The sequence below is a fragment of the Prionailurus bengalensis genome, chromosome B3 (assembly GCF_016509475.1).
Source record: "Prionailurus bengalensis isolate Pbe53 chromosome B3, Fcat_Pben_1.1_paternal_pri, whole genome shotgun sequence".
Classification (NCBI taxonomy): domain Eukaryota; kingdom Metazoa; phylum Chordata; class Mammalia; order Carnivora; family Felidae; genus Prionailurus; species Prionailurus bengalensis.
This window is the reverse complement of record NC_057355.1, coordinates 32,822,543-32,843,582: the sequence shown is the minus strand read 5'-3', so window position 1 is coordinate 32,843,582 and position 21,040 is coordinate 32,822,543. Positions and strand designations below refer to the sequence as shown.

The following is a 21,040-nucleotide window of genomic DNA, read 5'->3' as shown; positions in this document are numbered from 1 at the left end:
CAGGTGGCCTCCCTGCTCTGGGCCTCAGTTTCTTCACTGTGCAATCAGGGATGGAGCCTCAACACTTTGTCCTATAATTCTGAACTGGCCCTCACCCACACTGACTTTCTGGGGTCCCCCTTTAGGCTATTTCTTATTGCCAGAAAATGTCTGACCATCTCTCTCCTCAGAGGTTTGCATCCTAACACAGGGTTAGGGAAGGACAGTGAAATCTTCAAGGGCAGGAAGTGTTAATAAGGGGATTTCAGGCACCAGTGAGGTGCCACTCGATGCATTGGAGTGAGATCAGTGGGGGCTTTAGAGTATCATTTCTCCTAATGCGTCAAAGCAACTGCAAGTGTTTCCTGCGGGAGGTGGGGAGGGCCCCCTCAGGGTGAAGCCACCTGGCTCATCAGGAGCCCCTTTGGAGTGTGCAGACAGCACAGGTAGGCACAGACCCATGTCCAGAAGGTGTGATCAATCAATCCCAGGGACCCTGCCCGAGTACCAGCCACCCTAGGGCTGGCCCCAAGCTCTAACATTTGCACTGCCCAGCTATTTCCCTCTGCTATTAATTTAGACAGTTACACGATGATAGATAAAGGTATTAAGTCAGGAAGAAATAAGCATGTTCTCCCCCAAGAGAAATAACCTTTCAGCCATCTTTAATTCTCAACTACACGAAAGCCAGGAGGGAGTGGGAGACAAAAAGACAAGCTTTCCTCGAGTCTTCAGAGGGTCCAAAGTGCTCCTGCCAGAAGAGTTCCAGGTTTGGAAAAATATTACTTCCCAGCAAAATGTTTCCTTTGCCAAATGCAAAATGGTGCTATGAGTCAAGGAGAGGGTAGGGCCTGCTTCACTAAAGGTGGGCAAGACAGCTGTCCCACAACACACAGCTCAGGGAAGCGCAGGTTCTGGAAATGCAGCTTTGAAGAGCTCTTTTGAAAGCCATGCCATTTAGGGCCTCAAGAAAAGACTTCAAGTCAGGAGCCTCTCAGGCTAAATATTCTCATTCTAAGGCTAGTGCCAAGAGGTGAACTTCAGCTCCTTCCTTGCTCTACAACCCACCACCCTTTCTCCAGCCCCAATACCCCTATGCCATCTGGGAGAACCCAATCTATGACCCAAGAACCCACCCCAGTCATCACACCCACTACACAGAATACAGCACATCCTGCTAATGACTCGTGGGCCCCAAGAGAATGGTTTCAGCTTCTACGGGGTGTTCCTGAGCTGTGTATACTCTCTACACAGCCTCATGCATGTCATTCAAAGACAGCTGCAGATGCTCATTAGAAGCCACAAACAGGTATCCCCATTCACACACACAGTATGGAAACACCCCTATATACACATGGCCACCATTCCTTTTCACTTAATCTCTTGGAAGAAACAAAACAAAACAAAACTGGCATAGAGAGAATACTGAGGGCCTTGTGGCCCTCTGTACATAAAGCTAATAATACACCCAGGCTAGAAGAGTTTCTAAAATTAACAGAGCGGGCGCAAAGCGGCTGGGAGTGCTGACTCGGGCAGGCCTGCCACTCCAGCGGGTTTCTACACTTTTCCCAGCTCTAGTTCCCTCAATTACAGACCAAATTTGAGACAGTAATTAACAGGAGAATGTTTGCATTTAGTGGTCTTCATAAAACCAAATTACATGAGGGAAAAACAACCATTTCCTTGCATTCTGACTAATTATTTCAATCGTGAGTTTCCAGATGCTAAGGGATATTTCTGGTGCCTGATCTGGGCTGGGGTCGGAATACTGGAGCATTCCTCCCCACAAACCACTATCCTGAAGCATCACAGAACTACCCAAAAGGCAGCATAATATAGTGGGAAGAAAGGCTTTCAGAGCCAGCCAACCTGGGTTCAATTCCTGGTTCCATCATTAACTAGCAAGTCACTTAATCTCTCCATGCTTCAGTTTCCTTGTCTGCTCAATGAGGATAATAACAGTACCAAACTGGCAGAATTGTTGTAAGAATGAAATGAATTGACGTTTGTAAAATCCTCTGGCCCATGCCTATCTGTATCACTAAGTGAGGCAACAAATTCACAGGAAAGAGGTGAGGGAGATGAGGGAGGAAGATGAAATCTTCCAAGGAAGAGCCAAAGCAAAGTATCTACTTGGGGGTGGGGGTCGAAGGGAGCGTAGAATGATTCTGGGAGAATCCAGGAGTGGAAGTCAAGGACCACAACATTCTGCGAACGGTCAGACAACAGAACCAATCTACCTTGGCAGACAGATGCCCTGACCTCAGGGAGCTCATGGTCCAGTCAGACAGAGCACAAGGCTTAGTTAGAAGACAAGTTGAGCAATGATGTAAGAAACCATCCCAGGCAGCAGCCCATGCAGCTGAGAAGGTGAACTCCTGGTGGCCCAGAAGGGCAAGGCCAGAAAGTGTTCCTGGAGGAGCTGGTCTTTGGAACCTGTCCTTGGCCTTGGAGACGACCTCTCCTTACTCTTGCAAGATGATTCCACAGACATCCAAAAGCAGGGCTGGACGAGGGGTGAGGAAATGGTTCAGCACCACGGACAGCTCCCAGCGCCAGCGAGCCCCATTCTGTTGGTCCAGCCAGGGGCAGTTTGCAACAGCCTCCCCGCTGCATCCTCTGCTCCCTGGGCCCCTCTTCTTGCCAACCCAGGTGATTAGAGGCATCTCAAGTGATTCCTTAATGTCCCTGGGCTTTTTTACGGGGGCTCCTTAGTGACCGAATTCATAAAGCCTCCAAAACATTTTACATGTATCAAGCGGTTGCTTTGTGCTTTCCATGCATTACTTCATTTAATCCACACCAGCACTGAGATGGCTGTTAACATCTGTATTTTGCAGATGATGACACTGAGGCTCAGAAAGAAATATCTACCTAAGACCACACAGCTAGTGAGGAAAAGAACGAGATTCAGAGAGGTCTGGGGGACTTGAGAGCCTGACTGCTTAGGATTTTAGGCACCTCAATGGGATGCAGGGAGGGAGACAAGCCTTACTGGCATTTCTGCATCACACTAGGGAGGTAGCCTATCACAGCAGGTGTGGTCCTCTCTTGTAGACGAGAGAGGAGAAGAGATGCGGTGACAGATGGTGACTACACTTATAGTGGTGAGCACTGAATAATGTATAGAATTGTTGAATCACTGTGTTCTACACCTGAAAGGAATATAACATTGCATGTCTGCTAAACCTCAATAAGATTTTAAAAAGAGGCAGAAGAGAGACTTGTGAAGAGGTTTTGAGGAGACCCATCCTCCTGATGTCAGAGCCCTCTGAGGTGCTTCCTGGGTGGGGGAAGTAGTACACCTTTCAAATATTAAAAGCACCTTGGTCATCAGCAACCAGGTACAGTTGTGTGAATCTGTAAAAGGGGAAAACTAAGGTCCATGGAGGAACAGTAACATTTCCAAAACCTTGAGCTGGATGCCCCCTATTTCCCTAGCATCTCACTGTCCCTGGAGTCATGCATAATTAAATTCCACAATCCAGGGTACACACTCCATGGTAGCGTGTGGCAAGCCCTGGCAGGGAAGTCATGGACAGCCAGACTCAGACATGCTGGAGTTGGCACATGCCTGCATTAGAGGCCTTGTTCTCTCCAAAGCCAGAGGACCCTCCCGTATCCCAGTGTTCTCAAAGATAAAAGGAAGCCCTGGCCAGCAACACACCTCACCGTGGTTTCAGCCCCATGATCCCAGGCCTGTCCTCCCTCATTCCTGGACCTTCCTTCCCACCTGGCCGTCCAAGCAGGCAGGTGGCCTCTCAGCAGGCGGATGTGGCCCGAAGGCCAGCTTTGGAGGAGGTCTCATGTGCAGAAGGAACGGGGGATGGCAAAAAGCCAAGCAGCCCTTTTATACTGACACCTGGAGCATTTCATCATTTGGTCTGAGAGGAAGGTTATGGTCTCAAGGGAGCTGAGGGAAGCGAAGATAGGAGGCTCCTGATCCTGAACGCAGAGACTCAAGGACCAGACCAAGGGCCCTCTTCTTTCCTAGAGGCTGAGAGGAGTGAAGGGTAATAAAATGGGAGCAGGAGAAGTAGAAGCCGAACAGGGATGGCCTCCTTCAGCCTCCTCTTGCTCACATATGCCCATGCTTGCCCGTGAGCACATATGCTCATGCACACAAATGCATCCACATGCACACATGTGCACATACCTGCACATGTGCACATGCACACACCCACCCCTGGATACATTTTTGTACACATTTCATCTATGTGCTCCTGTTAATTTTTCCCTCGTACACACATGTTTGCATACATTCCCTGGGACTCCTGCCAGCTGGAAGAAAGAGTGTCAGTGTTTTGCCCATTATATCCATCCTTCAGGATTCATCTGAAGGGCTACTTCTTCCAGGCTTCTCCAACCTCTCACTGAGGGAGCCTCAGCCCAGCCTGAGCCCTGGCTTTGGACCTCCTAGAACGCTGCATCTCCCTGAGGGCAAGGGCCTTGTCCCAGACAATGCTGACTGCAGGCCAGGGTCCCCATGCTCTCTCCCCGGTGAGTGGCACACCCAGGGCCCCATCTTCTACCCACTCCCTCTGTGTAGACACCTCTCCTAACACCAGGCCTGCATTCCCACCTGCCACCTAGAGGGCCCGCTGGCTCCTGCACCCAAGTCCAAGGCTGAACTCAGCATCTTCCTCCTCAGGACTAAATGGTACAGTCAGCATTTCAATCACCTGGGCTTAAAACCACAAAGCCGTCCTCAGCTGCTTTCTCTTTCCTGCAGGCCCCATATGCAGTGACAAATCTTGTCCAGCATCCTCTACGATGGCTTCTGGATCTGTCCCTGACCGCTCCGTTCTAGATCAGTTCCTCACTGCTCCTCACCTGGACCCATGTCCCTGCTGCCTACCTGGATCTAGCCTCCACACTCTTTCCTTCCAACTCACATGATCTCTGGGTTATCTTCCCAAATATTATGATTACATCACTCCTTGCAAGCTTGAGTAGACTCCCACAACTACAGAAGAAACTTGAAGCTCCAAGATCTGGCCTCGCCTGTGCCCCACTTCTTCTGCTTCCTTCCCAGTAGCCACCGGACACCCGACCCCTGGCTCTATCGCCATCCACATTCTCGCTTCTCCTTCTCTTGAGAGCCACCCCAGCCTCCTGAACCCCCAGCTTGTGAAATCCCTTCCCTGTTTGACTGCCTCCTCCTCCGGGAAGTTTGTGTAGCCGTGCTGTGTGCCTGGGAGCAGCTGTCGCATCCTGCCCCTTTCAGCAGGCTCTCCTCTCTGCCTCCCAACAAATCACAGAAACCAGAAATCCGGGAGTCCTCGTGTCTGAGACAGGGATGGCAGCGGGGAGACCCCTTGGGTTCCCAAGCCATCCCTTGGTGTTCCAGGCCCAGCACAGACGACTGACCCATGTGACAGTGAAGACAACGAAACTGGAGGGGGCCAGGGACCAGTGTTTTTTGGAGACTTATTATTTGCCAGGCCCATTTATTTACTCATCTGAATACCTTATATGGATTAGCTTATTTAATCCTCATAAAAACTCCACAAGGGAGATACTAGGATTATGCCTATTTTACAGATGAGGAGACTAAGGCACAAGAAGTTGAGAAGTTTGCTATAGATGGTGCGTCAAGAATTGAAGCCCGAAGAGCCTGCCTCCAGAATCCCACTTTTAACTACTCTACAGAAATCAATCCGGCTCGTAGTATTTTCCTCTCTCCCAAACTCTGTACCTCCTTCTGCTTCTCCTCCCCTCACTGAACTTGTCTCCTGTGCTCTCTTCACCTGCATCCTCCACCTCTTTACTTCCTGGCCCCTCCGGCGCTTCCCTTAAACAAGCCTTCGCTGTGTCCTAAGGACATCACTCTCCCAGTGCCACACACCTCAGCGTCGGGGGTGGGGTCGGCATCCTCCCCGCTTCACGCTGGTGCCACTTCCTGCCGGCGCTGGAATGTTTTCAAGATCTTGAGAGCATCCTGTCATTTTCTGGCCATCCTGCCAACATCCATCTGCCACCCTAGGGGACCCTGGCAGTGCCGACACTTGGTTCACAACCTCCCATTCCACTCCAAACCCTGCCATCGCCCTGGGTGACTTCTACTCCGTATATCAACCCAAATGCCCAGCTCCTCAGTGGCTTGGTGCCCTGACTCTAATGACCGCACATCAGTCACCCGCTCCTGCAGTGTGGGATGGACCATGTCACCGTCCCCAGTTCTTCCATCTCTCGCCCCAACCCCCTTTCCCTCCAGCTCTCTTAGCCAGTCATGCTAAGTCTATTCCTTAGTGTCTGTCCCAGGAACCGTGAGTCACAGAACCCTCTGCCCCCTCTCCTCCCCTGAGACATACTGGTCCAGCTCATCCACCTTTCTCGCCCAGTCCTTCTGGCACCCACTTCACAAGGTCACACCCTGGCTCGGGACCACCATTCACCCTTTTCGTGCTTCACGAAACTGCAGAAAACCCCACAACCTCAGACCCGTCCTACTAAATATTTAAGCACCTTGGCTCCTGTGCCTCACTTTCCTCATCAAGGCTTCCATATTCAGCCGGCCTTCCCCTCCACCAGCCCAGCCTTCCAGGAGACCCTAGGAAACACCCGACACCCTGCTCCTCCAGCAGCCATTTCAAATCACCTCCTCTCCTCAAAGCTCTGAAACTACTTTTCCGCCCATCTCAGCAGAGAACACCGTCTTCTACTTCTTAGAGAAAAGAGAAGCCACCAGAATGTCCCCTTTCTCTTTCTGCCACCAGACCTCTACCCTGCTTGCCTCTCCCTCATCCACCTCCCTCCTCCGGTCCCAAAGGCTTCGGTGACTCCTCCACCTGCCTCTTGACACCCATCCCCTCCCCCTCCCCAGGGATGCTGACCCATAGGTTACCCCTCCCTTGTCTGTATCTTCGGTCTCCCTCTCTACCCATCCCTTCCCATCAGCTTGTTCTTTTAAGCTCCCTTCATTAAAAAAAGTAAAATGGAACCACTCCGGATCCCCGCTGCCTTATCTCTTCTCCCCTCAGAAATGAGCTTCCTGGAAGAGGCGCCTCTCCCTCACTTCCCACACTCCTGTCGGCCCCCCAGGCCAAAGCACTGGGTGCTTTGCGGTCTGTTCCTGGCTGACCCTCACTGCGGGTCACTCTGCGGAGGCCCCTCGCCCCGCTGGGCTTTCTCCCTTTTCTCGGCCTCTCTTTTTCCTTCCCCCAAAGGGGCTCCTCTTCCCCTGCAAGACCTTTAAGTGCTTTTGTTCCTCTGGGCCCCGGCCCCTTCTCTCTCTACACGCCGTCCCAGGGTGACCTCACCAACTCCCAAGGCCTCCGTGGTTCGGCCTGTCTCTAAAGCTCCACACCCACATGTTCGCCTGCCAACCACCCCTTTAAACCTGCACGTTGTGCAGGAACCTCATTCTTGCCACATCCAGGTATGAGGAAACAGCTTCCTCCAAACCCTTGTGCTCCCAGCGCGTGTTCCTCCAGCCATCCAAACGCTCGGTCTAGAAACCTGGGAGACACCCTCCATCTCCCTCACCCACCAACCACCCACTCAGAGAGTCTCAGCAGCACACCACCTGGCCTATCCTGTGGCTCCTTAACTGGGCTCCTGGGCGCTGGGTGGGGTCCACATCCCGCCATCAATCCACTCTCCATGTGTTGCCAAGCCCAGAGGCCTTCTGTGCTCCCAGCTAAACCACGTTCCTCACCATTGCCCCCCGGGGCCATCCTGATCTGGACTCTGCCTCCTCCCCGTGTCTCATGATCCTTCCCCCTCTCGTTGCTCTGCTCCAGACATACCAGCAGCTTTCAGTGCCCCACGTACACTACGCCTCCTGTCCTCTAGGGCTTGCCTACACACTGGCGTCTGCCTGGGTCTCTCCTCCCCGCCCCTGCCCACCCCAGGCTCCTTGGCTCAGAGGCGTCATTTCTTTGTATCCTAGGAAATCTGGTTAGGTGCCCCTTGCGTGTGTTGCCCTAGCATAGTGTTTATCACACCACAATGAAATGGTGTGTGTTTTCATCTCGTGGTCTACGCGCCTCTCGGAACTTGGCACAGGGCGTTCAGGGCCTTTTGCATGGTAGGTCCTGACAAATGTGTGAATGGATAGGTGAATGAATGAACGAACGCAAGCCTTGGGGAACAAAGCTGAGTGACAGGTGGCCCAGCAGAAGCTGCGTGAAATGGCAGCTCACTGAGACCCATGAGGCTTTCACAGGGCCTCGGATGATCAGGGTGGAACTTACCCTGTCCAAACCCCGAAGACTCCAAGACTCCCAGGAACATCCATCAGAGAATGGCCCCCCTACCTGGTGCTGAAAACCATGGTGGAAAATTCACAGAGAAGGAAGGGCAGAGTTGAGGGGGCAAGGGGGACTAGGTGAATGAGAGGCCAGGAGACGCATGCGGGTTGGGGTTTCTGACAGAACGGGATGACAGGAGGAGCTGGCGGGGGACACAGTGGCTTCAACGTAGGCATGACTATTTCCAGCCTGACCAGCGCAGGCGCCTGGTAGTCAAACACCCCCTCATTAAGGGCATGGCCTCTCATGAGGATTTTAAGGATTCTCCCTCCTCCCCAAATAGGCCTAGCACAGAGATCCAGGAGGTGGGGGTGGGCAAGGGGAGGGGGCGAAGGGCAAGAGCAGCAAGGAGGCTTCTCCTAGGATCTTCTCCTAGGATCCCCCTGTGTTGCCCCCACCTTGCAGATCCAGCATGAGTCTTCTGTCCTCAGCCCCGCCACATGCTCCCCGAGAGCAGAAACGATTGCTCTTCCTTTTCTGAGATGTGAACACAGAGCTGGGCCTTGGGGGTGGGTGGTGGGGCGAGGGGGGCAGTGGCCTCTCAGTAAAACTGTCTTATCGCTAAAGAGATGAGTGGCTGTTGCCAGTGGGGGGGGGGGGGGGGGGAAGACTGCCAAAAATAAAAATGAAAAAACTACCCTAAAATGTTAATGCTGATCACTGCTACGTGGTGGGATTATGAGTGATTTTGTTTTCTCCATCACACCTTTCTATATTTCCTACATTCTGTTCTATTTCTAGATTCTTTATTTTCTTAAAAGTGGGCAAATATTCCCTTTATGGTCAAAACTCTGAAACCTGCCTTCAGCCGATGACCATGCCCCATGCTGGGAGGAGTCCCCTCTCGTGTGTCAGGAGACAGACACACTGGGTCCCCGGGGGAAACTCTTAGGCAGCCAGAGTAAACATGCAGGAAATGTGTTAGCAAGACGGGGAGGTCAGGATGAGCAGATTTTTTGGAGGAGGGCAGTGATGAAGGAGGGAGGGAGGCCATTTGAAGGGCAGGTGTGATAGGCAAAGGAGACCACGTGCCCGCCCACAGCACACACGTGGGCACGCACACAGGCGAGCTGGCTTCCTTGTCTTCTCTCCCTCCCAACCTTAAAAACTGGATCTTCAACCAATCCTTCCCTGCCCCCCACCCCGTCCAGGCTCCTGTTCGTTATTCTCTGAGGCGGTGCAGCCCAGCCCCCTCACCACCCCACCCCTACTGGAAGAAGCTGCCGGCAGCCTTGTCTGGGGGTTGGGCGGGGTGCTCCCTGCCTGTGCCCCTGGGCTGGCATCGTAGACTCTCCCTCTCCCTCAGGCTGGAACTCCGCCATCCGGCAACCAACCAGGGCCAGGCTGGGCCCACAGGTGTGGCGTCTGAGGGCACAAACCCCCATTCTCACCGCCCACTCTTTTGACCAACCACCCTGACTTGGGGGTCTCCCCCCTGTAAAAGATGAATTGCTCCCTTCCTCCCACCAGCCTCTGGCCACTAGGGCTCTATTTTTAACCCACCTCAAACCCTCTGACTCAGAATCACAGGGCTCCCAGGTAGCTGCTCCCTCAGCCGGCAGCCTGGGGCTGCCTCCAAAACAGATTCGGCACCAAGGGCATCTGGTGCTTGGTTTATGGGTGGCTAGCTGGGATTTGGGCACATTTTTATTTTCTAATTTTTCTATGTGACTTGAGGAACAAAATTTGTTTTTGTTTTTGTTTTTGAAGTCCCAAAGAACACCCATTCCCCCGTCTCTTTGCGCAGTCCCTCCCTGTCCTGGGGCTGAGGCCCTAGCCTTTCAGCATACAGTGAGGGCTAGACTCCGCTATTCCCCAAGCAGAGGTGAGCTGAGGGCTGTAACTGATGGAATCTTCCCCTTCTGTGATCTTTCAATCATACAGCACAGTGCTTCACAAACCTTAATATGCACACAAATCACCTGGGGCTTTCACCAAGACACAGACTGGGATGTAGTAGGTACGGGGTGGGGGCTGAAATCGGCATTGCTGATAGGCTCTCTAGTGACACCGAGGCGGCTGATCCAGGGACTACACCAAGGAGCCAGGCTATAGCATATGGTAGGGAGGTCAGGCATTCTAGTGTTTAAATACCTGGCTGTGTGGCCTTGGAAAGATCACTTAACTTCTCTGAGCCTGTTTTCTCATGTGCACAATGAGAACATTAATCCCACCTCACAGGATTCTGGGAGAATTCAGCGAGATATTCATAATCTGCTACACAGTGTAAATACTCAGCACATGCAGGCTGTTACCATCACCATTATTATTCTTGTGACCACTAACATGCAGGTCCTGGCCTGAGGGCTATGGGGATACTGACGTGTGTATCCCCTGATACACTGATACACACTGACTGGTCCCACCACAAGGAGCCCTCAGTGTGGTGGATGGACAGACCCACCCCACACGGGAGCTGATGATCCGGACCAGTTCCATGGGCAGATGAGGCCATAAGCCGGCGGGGGCGGGTAGTGAGGGGATTGTCTGGCTGGGGATAGCTGGAGGGGAAATTCAGCCAGGCTTGAGACAGGGACAGAGAAACAGGGAGCAGCACGGCCTGCTGGGCACTAAAGCCCCACACAGGACATGGCCCGAGTGTGTCCACTGGTCAGGAAGGTCAGTGTTGTGGTTACGGGAAGGAGGTTTACGCTGCACAGCAGAAGGAATCTAGGTCAGGGGCACACGAGTCTTCGGTTCTAGTCCCCTCTCCATCTCTCACTTGCTGTGTTCCCCGAACAAGTCCCTGCCTCTCATAATCCTTTTCTCAGTTTCCCCACTAATGAGAGAGGATGGAACCAGCCGATCTCTGAAGACTCGCCAACTCCATGCATCTCTGCAGTGCAGAGGCTAGAGGCCAGCCAAGGGCAGCTGGCCAGATGGAGAGCTCGCTGAGAGAGAAGTGTAAACCGTAGAGAACTCTGACACCCCGTCCCCCAACCCAACACTGGTCTGCAGAGAAGACGGTGGGGGGGGGGGGGCACCCGAAGGCCAGACTGAGAAGCCATGAAGTTTGCAGAGGAAGAAAGTTCCTCCAGGCAAGGGACTGTGGCTGCACCTCCTCAAAGGCACAACTGAGCACGGGCCCCACCATAAGGAATACCAAGCTATCAGCCCATCGCTCCTCCGATGGGCTCAGACTTCCTCTGGAGACCCTCAGTCTGTGCATGCACAGATACGCTAATGTAAGAGGAAGCACACATAGACACACACATGTGTACAGCAGGGGTCATCTACGCTCTAGCGCTCTGAGCTGCCACGATGCTGTGTGCCTTCAGGCCAGCGGCCTAACCTCTCTGAGCTTCACCCAGCTCACAAGACCATTTGGGGAAAAATGGGGAGGGAACTAGCAGTTGGAGAACTTACCCGCCCAGCTGACAGGAAACAAAGAAGGCTCAAGCACAGCTGTCCCCTCTCAGGAGAATGGAACAAAAATAGCGTACTGCTGTGGAGTAGCACGTGAACTCAACCTCGGGGGATCTCAGGTAGGGGCGCTCACCTGCTCCTGACCAAGGGCGCGCCAGTGTGAAGGGGGAAATGAGATGGATTCAGGGCAGAAGTGGTGCTCCGGTGACAGATGAGGCTAATGAGGACAAGGACGCCGCGGGAGGGCTGCCCCACAGAAAGTAGCTAAATATTGACTCTAGGAGGGTCTACATGGCCCCCTTCTCGCTGGGATGGGGGTTCCCTGGAGGTGCCTGGGCTCTTGAGAACATGAGCCAGATGGGACTCCGCTGCCTTCCATCTAGGAAAACACAGTGTGACAAGGACGCAGAGTGAGGGCCATGTTCCCTGGGGTCCCGCCAGCCTCCGGGTTTTACGATTCTGATTGCTAACAGAAGAAAAGGTAACGACTCCCCGGAGAGGGGCCTATCATAAATGGGCTCAGATGGCGGGCTGGGGAGCAGGCATTTCACCCCCAGGCTCTGGGGAGCACCGGAGGGCTGAGGCAGACGAAGTGCACTCAGAGAGCTGCAGACTGCTTGCGCGGAGAGGGCCTTAGGGGTGCCCAGCTCACTGGCTCCTAAAGTGACAGAAGTAGAATCATCTGGGTGCTCCCCACAATTCTACCCACGCCAGCCCCACACAGGGAGGCCCAGGCATCCATAATTGCATACAGCTCCCAGGGGTCTCTGCAGCCTGCCGATTTCAGCTCTGGGGTCTTGAGAAAACCCAACCCCTCTCTGGAAGCATTTTCAGATGAGGAAAGGCAGGCGCAGGGAGGTGAGGCCTCAGCTCAGTCCTCACAGCTGGACGGAGCAGAGCAGAGTATTCACTGGTCTCTTATGATGGGGGGAGGTCTGAGGTGGGGGGCTCGGCTTGTCCCCAGAAGCTGTGGAGCAACACAGAGGGATGAGGACTCCTCAGAGCCTCTGGGACAGGATGAACAGCTTGTCGCATCTCCTTCCCCTGCCAGTTCCAAAGCCGAAGGTGCTGCTGGCCTGCCCCGAGGACCCCTCCAGTCACAGCTGTCTACTATGACCTGTGCTCTCCACGGATCCTCACAACCAAACTCCTCCGAGGCCAGGTCTGAGCTTCCAGGAGGGGAAGACGGGCCCCCAGGAGAGATGGCTGGAGGAGAGGGGGGTGGGGTTTGCCTAGGGAACAAGAAAGCCTGCTCTCCACTCCCACAGGGGCCATGGTCTAATGGCAGAGCTCAGCAGACCACACGGATGCCACACAACATACTAGGGAGCCTCCGGCCTGGCCCCCAGCACTGAGGGCTAGCAGAGCCTCTGCAGAAAGAGACGCGTGTGTAAGGAATTCCCACATCCCCAGGAGCCAGGGGCTGCACAACTCCAGGATCATGCCCCGATAGGCCTCGGCGGAGTCTCCAGAAAGAGGGAGGGAGGTTCTCATCAGCTCTACTCATCAGCAGTGCTGCCCCTGCCCTGCTGGCTCAATTTGTACTAATGGGGTCAGGATTACGGGTTCAATACCTATTTGGGCAATTAGCTTTGCTCTCTTCTCAGGCTCAGACGGAGGCCTGACCCTGGACACTGAGACAGGAAAGGACTTTGCTGAGGTCATACAGCGGAACAGGAAGGGGGTCAGGAGGGCAAACTCGGCATGGAAGGGGTGGGCAGTTATAAGTCAGGAAAGCTCAGGATGAGAGGATCTGGGGGCTCCAGGGTGGGCCAGCCCCGATGCTGCACACACAGGCCCTAGCTGTGTCTTCCCAGCTAGACCATGTTTCTTCTAAAAGGTGCTGGTGGCCCTGTAGGCTTGTCTTTCCTGTCCCTGCAGAAAAGAACAAGCACCTCGTATCCTCTGACAGACTATATAGGTGGGAGAAACCCCTGGCTGCCTTTGGCGATGAGTGGCCGGGGACGCACGTTAATCATTGACAGGGGCTGCTCCAGCTTGCAACAGGGAACTGCAGGGTAATTACTTCTGGGCTCCAGGCCACACACTCAGTGACATTAATGCGGTGGCAACACCTGCCTTCCAGGCTGAGTACAGCAGGGAAACAGGGTCTTCTCAGAGGTTGTGCAGCTGGGGCCAGGAGAGCCGCCTGGGCCACTAGAACCCAGACAGTCCAGAGAGATGCACATACGCATGCAAACATATGCACACATACTCAGACAGCATCAGGGGCAAGACCCAGGGCAGTGGGGTCACAGTCCTGAAGGGTGAAGGGCAGAGCTGAATGAGTACAGGTCCGAAAAGGCAGATTTGGGGGCGCCTGGGTGGCAACTTGGGCTCAGGTTATGATCTCGCAGTTCGTGAGTTCGAGGCCCACATCTGGTGAGCTCGAGCCGCGCTTGGGGCTAAGCACTGACAGTGCAGAGCCTGTGTGGGATTCTCTCTCACTCCCTCTCTCTCTGCCCTTTGCTCACTCGCACTCTCTCCCTCCTCTCAAATAAATAAATAAATCTTAAAAAAAAAAAAAAAGGCAGATTTTGAGTGACCTGCTCTTAGTGCTTGCCAACACCCACCCCAGCCCCTTAGCTCCATCTCCCAGAAACCTACTTACAAGAAAGTGTGCTGAATGGTTCTCTCTTTCCTTCAAATCAGCTCAGATCTGCTTCCTCCAGGAAGCCTTCCCTGACCATCAATCCATAGTGATCTACCCTAAGAGGCGCTGAAATCCTATTCTCTTATTGGCAGGTAGGTAGTGACCCCCATCCACCATAGTGGGTGAAAGCGGTCTTGGGATGGAGCATCTGGTCTCTGAGGGGGCGTGACCCCCCATCCCCCTCCACCTTAAGCTTGCCCCCCACCAGGCCCAGAAGACAGCGTATTAGCCAGCCCCATGTTATGCATTAATGTCTGAAAGCCTCTTCACGTAGACATAACACGTCCACCCACACAGATAAATGCTTAGACAGACACAAAATCATCAGCAGCCAATTATCAGGCCCCCACAGCTGCCGTGAGCAGACCCGGAGGCCCCGCTGCTGGCTCCACAGTTTGTGGAGCGGGGAGTGCGGTGGCTCATCGGGAGCCCCTCCGTCAAGCCGCCACATGCCTCTGCCCAGCCCTGAGCACGGCTGTGCTGGAGCCCCGAGCTGGCTGCCTGGCTGGGAAGACAGACACCAGCCCCAAACAATGTGGGAGCAGAGTGGGGCAGGGAGCCGTCACGTGTGAGATTTGGTGGCTCCGGCGTCGGCAGCAGTGGCACTGTTGTTTATTTATAATTTGTACTTTACCTCCCAGAGAGGACCGGAGGCAGCTGGCTCAGATGCTAAGGGGTGTAGGCGCTCAGGGAGCCTGAGAAAGGGGAAGGGCACAAGGTGGGCTGGGCCACACGCCCACCTTGCCCAAGCCCTGGACGCCTCAGCAAGGTACTGACGTTGGTTCTGGGACTCTGTTGGAGGGCTCCAGTTCCTGACCTCAGACCAAGGCCTTATCTTGGTCTCAGGCTGAGTCCTGAGCCTGGTCACAGCGTGGGCCCAGACCGTGGCCTCAGATAGAACCTCGACCGTGGACACACACTGAGTCCTAAACCAGGACTCCGCTTCCTCACTTCTCTGGAGGATGTGAGGAACAGACCACGTGACCACCTATTTCTCTGGTGGAGAGAACACAGATACCACTGACCACTCGTCCCCTTCCCCTAGGAACCCTAATCGTCCCTATTGAAGAAAGGTGCATCAACAGCATCTGGATATGGTGCCAAAATCCCAACGGCCTCCACACCAGTCAGGATCCTGGTCCAGCATCCCCAGGGGCGGAGCAGCCCCAGCGTGGGGAGTCAGGGCAAGCATGTCTCAGTCTGAAGTTGCTGATATGGAAAGACTCCCTTCTCACTGGATAAGCTTAAATTAAAAAGGGACTCTGAAAATACCCATCATCTCAAAATTCAGGCATGGAGCTGGGGCAACCAGAAAAAGCTCCGGTGAGAAGACCATTCAGGACCTCTGGCTGGGGTCTAGGGGTGGACTGTGGAACTTTATGATCTTTGCAGCCAGATGTTACATAACCCACTTGGGTTCCAGTTTCATCTCTGACGTGGATTTATTCTGTGACCCTGGGCCAGTGGCTTCCCCTCTCTAGTCCTCTGCTCCCCTTTTAAGTTTTTCATATTATTAGAGACAGAATGCGTGAGCGAGGGAGGGGGCAGCAGGAAAGAGAGAGAGAATCCTAAACACCCTCCACACTCAGTGCGCAGGCCGACTCAGGGCACCCCTCTGCTCCCCTTTTATAAAATAAAGGCTTTCGACCAGGAGCTTGCTAGGGCCTGTCCAGATCTGGTATTCTGAGGCCTGTTAAATTTCCCATGCCAGCGCAGCCCCATCTCCTACAGCCCCTCTTCACCGATAATGTGTGGTCAAACATTGTCTCCTGTTTTTATTCTCAGGAGAATGTTTTCTTGAACTACTTTTGTAGTCTAGCTTTTTAAAGCTAAGAAAAAGAGAAGAAGAAGGAGACAAAGAGGGAGGAAGGAAGGAAGGAAAGAAGGAAAGAAGGAAGAAAGGAAGGAAGGGAGGGAGGGAGGAAGGAAGAAAAGAAAGAAGGAAGAAAGGAAGGAAGGAAGGAAGGGAGGAAGGAAGAAAGGAAAGAAGGAAAGAAGGAAGAAAGGAAGGAAGGAGACTCAGTTTCTTTATCTGGAAACTGGGGGTAATAGAACCTATTGTTCAGGCCACTGTGAAGAGTAAATAAAATATGAGACATAAAAGCTTCTAACAGTTTGGTACATGGTACAGATAGTTCACAAATGGTAGCTATTGATCTGTGAATCCACCTGGCTTTAGTTGGTTTGAATCTAGGGTTGTAAACTCAGAAGCCTCAGGGGTCAGGTAGCTAAACGTGCATAAATGACACGACTGGGACCTTAGGGACAGTGGGCAACTGGAGAGCAAAAGTCACACTAAAGGGGGCAGCCTCTTGTCTGCTCCAGCTGCCTGCTATGGTGTGGGATGTGGGGCCAGAACTGCCAGAGCTCTCAATGTTTCAGAAGCCCGAAAGCCAAATTTTTATGTTACATCTTTCCATTTTAAAACACTGTCTCTGAGTTGTTATGACACACCATGCTGCCCAAACAGAACACATCTGGGCGCTGTATTTGGTCCCTGGGATGCTGCTTAGCAACTTCTCGTCTAAGTACTGCTGTCACATCTTGAGTACCTTTGGTGACGGGATACTCTCCACCTCTTTGTGCTGCTTCCTCCCCAATTCTGGACAGGTGCTGATGATTAAGAGTGTCTTTGAGTGGCCTCCTAGGCTTTGGGATCACAGATCTCCAGGGCCCTGGCAATGCTTTCCCAGTAAAGCCTGGCTGGCAGAGAACATCCTCTCCAAAGCCAAGGCAATGCCCCTGCCCTCCCCATGGCCTGTTCTGGCTGACGAACGTGGATTCTTCAACATCCCCTGGGCCCAAGCAGGACCGCCTGGCCGGCCTTAGTAGCCCTTCTATTAATTAGCAACTGGCAGTGGCAGCTTTGTCGGAGCCCTTGAGCCAAGGGGTGTATGTGCTGGAGCTGGCCGCCTCCTTGGTTGAACAAGTCCCTCCTCCCCGCCGGAGCGACCGGGGCTGCACCTTCTACTCTGGGTGAATTCCCCCATGATGGCCAGTGTTGTGACAGGGGCCGCTCGGGCTGTGAGGACACTGCCAGCTCTGTCATCAGTATGTAGACTTGTGCCTGCCAGGGTGGGAGTGGGCAGAGAGAAGTGACAAGTCCCACCCACCAGGGAGGCTGCTAGGCATGGCGTGGGGCAGCGGACGGGGCATTAAGATTCAGACAACGCCCCTCCACCACAATCTCAAGGCACCAAGGCAGCCGCTGTTACTGGATGTCTCTTTCTCTTCCCGGGCAGCCACTGTCAGAGCCATCTCACACTGACCCTCTTACCCTGACACCTCTGGACTCTCTCACTGACATCTGTCCCTTCCCAGAAACCTCCCTGCAGCACAGCAGTCACTGCTCCTCCAGCCGGGCCCGTTCCTCTGGCCTTTGAATGGGAGAAAAGGCACCCAGGCAAGGGGACAGGATGGATTCATAAGGGTCCTCTGGCCACCTGGCCTGCCCCTGTTCCTCCCATCCCAACAACCAGCATCCAGGGCCAGCAGGGTCCAAGCCGCAGTGCAGGCGGGGAGGCGGGTCTGTGAATCCAGCTCTCCCAGGCTTGCGGCTGACCTCTGTGGCGGAGGGCTGCTCAACCCAGTTCACAGAATTCACCCTGCTGTGCTCAGTGCTAGAGGCCAACTGGAGAAGACAGAGTCTCTGCCCTCAGGGAACTCAGTCAGAGAGCATGGGACGAGCATAGAATATACACCCAATCTGAACCCCGGTCCTACAAGCTTGGCTCTGGGCTGGGCACCAGCAGCATAGCATCACCTGAGCACTTATCAGAAATACAGAATGTCAGACCCCACCCTATTTCTGACCTAATGAGTCCGAATCTATAGTTTAATAAGATGCCCAGGTGAGCTGGATGCCATGGCGATGTGAGAAGCACTGCATTGGAACAAACACAGAACTCCATCCAAATGCCCGGGGGTGTGTCAGGCAGGGACAGACGGATGATAGTGGCCATGGTGGCCTGAGAGGACATCCCAGAAGACCCAGGGGCCCTACAGCATGGGAGAGGAGGGCAGAGGGACAAGCAGACAGGCAGGCAGACATCCCAGCCCTGTGTGAGGCAGGCCACCTGACAGCCCAAAGCGTCACAGCTCACAGAAGCTAAGGGAACAAGCAGGGGCAGGGTTGGGCAGGGGAGCAGCCCCCAGCCTCATCACGTGGTAGTCAGCCCACGGACTGAAGTCTTGCAAGGGGAGAACCTGGAGCCCAGCCCTCCCTGCCCAGGCGGTGCAAGGGGCCTGGCCCCATGGGCCTTCTGCGCACCTCGCATCCGGGGAGCACCTCAGCCCCGAGCTGGGTGCTGGCTTTTGCCACCAGCCCAGCCTCATCAGGTTGAACACGTCCTCGTCCCCGGAGAATCCCGCTGCCCACTGTGCCAGCTGACAGCACGGCCCAGGCAGCTCACCTTGGAATTCCCCTCTGCACCAAGGCGCCCTTCCCCCTCCCCTGGCGCCGCAAGGCCTGCAGCTCTTTTAGGCCTGGCTCTCTACCCTACAACACATGAAGGGAACACCTATATTCCTATGTTCCCGTTAGCAGGAGCGGCATTCTTGCGCAATGGCCTCCAGCAAGGCCCACCCAGAAGGGACCTCAGAACCCCCACCCCCATCCTACCCAGGGCCAGGCCGCTCCCTCCTTCCTCCTCACCACCTCCTATGCAAATAGTCCTGCCCAGGGTTGGAGGGGAGAGGGATGGGCGTGGGACTGAGGAAACAGAAAAGTAACTAGTCCCCAGAGTGCCTCCTTCAGGCATCTGACTCTGCTCCATTTTCATTTCCATCCGCCAGCAGTGGGAGGCCCAGGCCTCAGGTTACAGAGGGCCCCAGGGAAGGCTAGCTCTAAGAGGCTGGCACTTGCCCCTGCCAGACCAGGACTCTTTCTGGGATGGTCTAGACAGAGTGGGGTTCACAACCTACATGGTTTTCAAGTTAGGGAGTCCACAGACCCCAGAAATTGAACGTCATATTGTGTCTGGATATATGTGCCTTTTTCTCAGTAGAGACCCTATAGTTTTCAGCAGGTTCTCACTTAGGTCTCTGACACGGGTTCAGAACCACTGGTCTGAGCCAAGGATAGAGGCCCATCTGGTCCACTCAGGACTGAGGGAAGGAGGCAGTGAGAGTGGGGGCAGCGTGGCTCAGAGCAGCATCACTGGACTCTGACAGCACACTGGAGCTGCTTACGTCGACAGGGTGATCACAGTTGTACGACTCGTGTCTGAGACGAGCAACAAGATTCCCATTTCTCTAGGTGGGAAAACTGAGGCTCAGAAAAAGCTCACAACCCAAGCAGGGCCCCATAGCAGACAGGGCTGGGCAGGTGATAGGAGGTGGGCAATGGCAGTGCCTGGGGCCAGGGACCAGCACAAGAATTCAGTCTGAGGCCACCTTTGGGACTTATCAGGGCACTGGCCCAGGTTCCATGACTTCAGAGCCCAGCTGTTTCTGCCCCAAGGAAAGGACCTTTTAGGGCCCTTCCCTTCCTTACCTGTCCCTTCCTCACAGCCTCAGAAGGCTCAGGCTAGAAGAGGGAGGGGCAGAGGGCTGACAAGGGCCAAGCTTCTCCACTCTCAAGGCCAAACTGGAGTTTGGGGCACAGGAGTAGCTCCAGAACAGACACCCCACATAGGGACTTCTGCGCCAGCCCACATGTCCACCCACACAGCCCCAAGACATCTGCACATACAGACACCTAGGCGTACACACCCCCAGGCAGACCCCCCTGGGCCTGACACTTAAAAGCCCAACAGGCTTCTGGGTCACCACTCCTTTCCTCTCACTTTGAAAACACACTGTTTTATTTGTTTCGGGTTTGCACTGCCAAGCCCGGGTCCCAGGACACGGCTCACATGGAAGGAAGGACCCATCCAGGATCCAAGAGTCCAACAAAACCTTAATTAGCAGTTTCAAAAGGCGACTGGGGAAGGGGAGGCCAGACAAACCCACAGAACCTGGAAGAGCCATGGAGTAGCTGGGGTCGTGGTAAAGAAAATCACAGGAAGCCAAGAAAAGCCGAGTGTTAGTCATGGCCCGGGTTCTGCAGGTCCCTCAGAGCACAGTCTACTCCAGCCCTTGGAAGAGGCACCCAACCTTCCTCCCCCAGGAATGGGAGATGTCGGAAGCAGCCCATGACAGTGAGCCCTGAACTCCAAACCACAAACTCAATCTATCATGGTTTGCTGGCGATTCTTTATTAAACCAATTCTGCTGGATCAATGCTTCCTGCCCGTCAAAATGATGAATAAATCCTCAACTGGCCTGAGCAATGCTTGCAGAAGCTCTTGTGAAGGCTGAGCTAGGCAGTGGGGATTGGCTCTATATAGAAGCCCAAACAAGGCCAGTGGCTGAAACTCAAAGGACTGAGGCTTGGGGTGCTGAGGGTGGGGGTGACACTAGTTTGGTGGGTTTCCTAAGCTCAGAAAACTTAGCCAGGCCCTTGCCTCTTTGACCTTGTGTAGATGAGACCAGCTATTTTGGCCTAGAGGTATGACCAATGCTCCTCCAGATGCACACAGACGGTCTTTCTTGGATTTCTTTTCTTACACTCCACCCAGCCCCAGACAGCTACAAGGCTGCGCACAGAGATGTGCGCTTCCGGCTACCGGTCCCTGTTGCTTGTTGCACAAACCCAAATTCAAAGCCCAGTCTGACCCTTATCCTGTCGCCCATTTATCAATCGTGCAGCATCCACCCTTCCCTACCCCCACCCCACCACCCCCGCTCCGCCATGTCCTGGGCAGCCTGCAGTTAGTGAGAGATTCTGCAGTAGGGGGACTGCAGA

The 21,040-nt window shown here is 54.1% G+C and overlaps 1 protein-coding gene across 1 annotated transcript in view; it reads right to left on the bottom strand.

The window, feature by feature from the left end:
• Positions 1 to 21,040, bottom strand: part of HCN4 (hyperpolarization activated cyclic nucleotide gated potassium channel 4) — a 42,337-nt gene that overhangs the window by 18,496 nt on the left and 2,801 nt on the right. The window lies entirely within an intron of this gene.